The following is a 4,340-nucleotide window of genomic DNA, read 5'->3' as shown; positions in this document are numbered from 1 at the left end:
TAAAGTGCCCCTGGGTTAAATCCCCAGGACCAAAAAAAAAAAAAAAAAAAAAGAAAGAAAGAAAAGAAAATTTTAAATAAAAGATAAAATCTCCTTAAACATATACACAGCTCTAGGTCCAGATGACTCAACTGGTAAATTTTGTCAAACACTTAAGGAATAAATCAAGCAATTCTATACAAACTTTTCCAGAAAAAAAAAAGGAGGGACCATTTTCCAACTCATTCTATGAGGCTATATTTCCCTAATACCAAGACAATATCAAAAAAGAAATTCTTGCTCTTTTTTTTTTTTTTTCAGGCAACCGGGAAGATGGCAGACATCCAGATGGAGCGTGCCTACCAAAAGCAGCTGACATCTTTCAAAACAAGAAGAAGGTCCTGCTGGGAGAAACTCCCTCGATACTACAAAAATATTGGCCAGTGCATCAGGTCACCAAAAGAGGCCATTGAGGCACCTACATTGAAAAGAAATGCCCCTTCATGGTGATATTTCTATCCAAAGGAGGATCCTGACTGACTGTTGTGGTGACCAAGATGAAGATGCAGAGGATCATTGTGATCCCCCAGGACTACCTCCACCACATCTGCACGTACGATTGCTTTGAGAAGCGCCACAAGAACAGGTCTGTGCACTTGTACCCCTGCTTCAGGGATGTCCAGATCGGTGACATCATCAGAGTGGGTGAGTGCAGCCCCTTGAGCAAGACAAGTGTGCTTCAATGCACTCAAGGGCACCAAGGCTGCTGCACCAAGAAGTGGTTCCAGAAGTTCTGGGACTGGATGCCTGCCCACCCCCCCAAAGCAAAATAAAGTTATTTTCTAATCTAAAAAAAAAAAAGAAAAGAAAAGAAAGAAATTCATGAACCAATGTCACTCATAAAGACAGTAGCAAAAATTCTTAACAAACTCATTGTAATTCTGATCAATATGTAGAAGGAATTATACCTCATTCTCAAGTAATGTTGACCCAAGATTAGATTACATCCAAAACTCTTAACTCACATTAATAGAATCAATGCAATTAATTAATCCATTAATATTGATTTACTTAATCTATTAATATAAATATAGTTATGAATTAATGTAGTTCCTATTAATAAATTAAGAGGAAATTATATAATCAGGTCAATAGACACAAAAAAGAAACTTGACACAATTTAACATCCCTTTATGATTAAAAACTCACTACAAATGAAAAAATAAAGGAACCTTCCTAAATCTGGTAAGATTTGCCTCTGAGAACATGGTGACTGGTGCTAAAGGCATATGCTCTCTCCTAAGGTTGGAAACCAGGCAAGGACATGCACTCTCACTTCTGTGGCTCAACCCTGTACTGAAGGCCCCAGTTTGAACAATAAAATAAGAGAAAAAAACATAAAGCATGCAGATTGAAGAGGGAAAGGAAGAGCTAGCTGTCTTTGTTTTAGGCAACACAATCTTCTGATAGAAAATTCTAAGAAATTTACAAAAAAAAAAATACCATGAGAGTGAATTTAGCAAGGTCATGATATGCATAAGTCAGTGCTCAAAACTCAAGGGTGTTGCCATATATCAGAAATGAACAACAAAGTGAAGTACTGGGTGCTTCCACTGAAAATAACATAAAACCTAAAATGTCTAGGAGTGAAGGTAGCATAAGATGTTCAAAACTTACACAATGAGAACTATGGAACAGGGCACAGAAATATCAAAGAATCACAGTGAATGGAGGGCACACAAGGTCCTGGGCTGGAAGATTCTGGGTGTTTCAATGTCCGTTTTCCTTTATCAATCTGTAGACTTAAGGTAACTCCAGCCACTGCTACCTCCTCCTCCCCCCTTCTTCCCTCTTTCCCTCTCTCCTCCTTCTCCTTCTTTTTAGAAATCGATACATTATTTCTAAAATACATATGGACTGCAAAGGACCCAGAACAGCCAAAAGAGGTGGTTTGTTGTTTTTTTGGGGTGGGTACTGGGGATTGAACTCAGGGGCACTCGACCAATGAGCCACATCCCCAGCCCTATTTTGTATTTTATTTAGAGACAGAGTCTCACTGAGTTACTTAGCACCTAGCTTTTTGCTGAGGCTGGCTTTGAACTCGCGATCCTTCTGCCTCAGCCTATTATAGGGGTGCACTACCACATGCCTGGCACCAAAAGAGTTTTGAACATCTAAGTTGGGATACTCACACCATCTAGGTACAAGGTGTGTCACAAAGCTGAGGTCAGTCATTGAGGTCACGTCAAGATGGCCTAAGGTTGGCACATAGAGGAGGCAGAGCAGAGGATCCAGAAGTAGACCCATCGGTCTACACAAAGATGCCAGTTGAACAGGAAATGCAGCAAGTGGAGCTGGAATCTAGAGGCCCACGTGAGACAAGGTCAACCCAGATCTCAACGCGCACCTTGCCAAATTTAAAATGGCTCATAGACCCAAACACAAAAGCTAGGGACTTCTAGGAAATGATTTCATAATCATGAGTATGTACTTCTTCGATTTTTATGTGTGATAACAATCCACAGAAAGTTGTCTTTAAATCCATTTGTTGGCCTAACTCAAAATAAGGGAAGGCAGCCTGTGTGAGCTCTCCTGCTTGAGTTGTGGGACACTGCTGTAAGGGTGCTCTCCTGCCACTTAAAGTGTCACTTGTGGGATGTGCAGGCTTTTGTCCCTGGGGACAGAATCTGAATTCTAAATCACATCAGTTCCCAGGGCTTCAGTCAGCGCTTGTGGAGCCTTAACAATAGCAATATTTTAGAAAGCAGAGTGCATTCAGACGCCTTTTTATTCTTTAGGAAAACACTCCAAAAGTGGAACTTTTTGGAAACACAGTAGCAGAGGCTGCTGTGCTTCCCCCTGGTCCCTGGGCAGAAATGACACCTCTGCTCACTGTCACCCAGGACCTGCAGCAGCAGAGGCCTGTGAGTGTGCAGGCCAGGACAGTGCCAGGCACATGCCACCACGTCCTGACCTTACCACAAGTAGAGCCAGGACCCATGGCACACACCTGTAAGAGGCTGAGTCTGGCTCTGAGAGCTGTCGCCACCCTGACCTCACATCTTGCCTCCCTGCTCTGCTAAGCCACTCTAAGATCACTGTATACTTATAGACACGTCATGAGTCCTTGGCAGTGAGAGTTGCCACCTCATCCATGGATTGCCCTTCTGCTCTCAGAGGGCTGTGGCCAAGCCCTCCTTCTGGCTTGTTCTTAATCAGCTCTGCAAACCAAGGTGCTGATAATGGTTCTCAGCAGGTGGGGCAGCCCCACCCAGGTACATCTTGCGACCTGGGCCTCTGCCCTCAAGTCAGCATGTGTGATCCTGACATTTCCTGGACAGCCCTGGAGGCAGGAGGACTTGTCCCTCTTCTTGGCTTTGAAGGAAAGTAAATAGTGATCCTTGATTCCTTGTGGCGGCTGAGGGACACCTTCCCAGGTGGACAGAGTGAACGCAGGTGGCCGCTATCCTCAGGAAAGCATCCCTGTCCTTTGGCAGAAACAGATTGTGGACAGGGCCAAATTATTTACGTAAAATTATGTAGGCAGAAAATGTTGGTACGGGGTGAGTCAGAAGGGCCTGTACCAACCCAGCCCTGCGGCAGGCCACCTGTGAACAGGCCCCAGTAAACGGCCTCGCTCCCAAGGAGGGGTTAACCCTATGCCACAAGAACAAACGGGCTCCCGACCACTCAGTCCCCAAAACGACCAAAACAAGTCAGGAAAACCATGCCAAGAAGACCTTCTCTGGGTTGACAATGCACTTGAAATTGCCAAAGCTGCTTTTCTTGAAGGTAAAGTCAGAACACTAACACTTTCCCTTGACAACCAAGTTTTAAAGTACCACTTCCTGCTCCAATAATCAGCATGACTGGCTTTGGCAATAGATTTTCAAGAATTCTCAGCTCAGCTGTGACCTCTTTTTTGCAACTTTGTATTTAATAAATCATCTTTATAAAGATTCCTCTGCATTGTCCATTGTTTAAATCTGCAGAAGATTAAAAAATATCCTCACTTATATTAAATGGAAAAAACTCAACAAGCATCTAAGCCCTTAGTCAACACCCCCGGTGAGCGTTGTTCCTTGTTACCGTGGAGGTTAACTGTCATCCCTGGATCAGGCCAGATTCCAGCCCTAGAAGACACCAGAGCAGGTGAGCCTGTGAATGAACAACCACGCTAAACCCAGTAGTTTTGGGGAGAAGATGCTATTCAATTACATTATTATACTGGGTACCCTCTGTTCAGAAATAAACCTCACCAGATAGATACATTAGACATTTCTCTATATGACAATTAATTTTTCAGTGACCCATTTTTTTTTCAACCAAGTGGTCTTGCTCCGGTGGTCCCGGCCAGCCAC

The 4,340-nt window shown here is 43.5% G+C and overlaps 1 pseudogene across 1 annotated transcript; it reads left to right on the top strand.

Annotated features, from left to right (window-relative positions):
- Positions 1-312: 312 nt before the first annotated feature.
- On the top strand, positions 313-812 carry LOC308634445 (small ribosomal subunit protein uS17-like; annotated as a pseudogene). Its single transcript has one exon. The product of its transcript is annotated as a small ribosomal subunit protein uS17-like (transcript).
- Positions 813-4,340: the final 3,528 nt, after the last annotated feature.

Source organism: Spermophilus citellus (genome assembly GCF_964194105.1).
Source record: "Spermophilus citellus genome assembly, chromosome: 15".
Classification (NCBI taxonomy): domain Eukaryota; kingdom Metazoa; phylum Chordata; class Mammalia; order Rodentia; family Sciuridae; genus Spermophilus; species Spermophilus citellus.
This window is presented reverse-complemented; position numbering and strand designations above follow the sequence as displayed.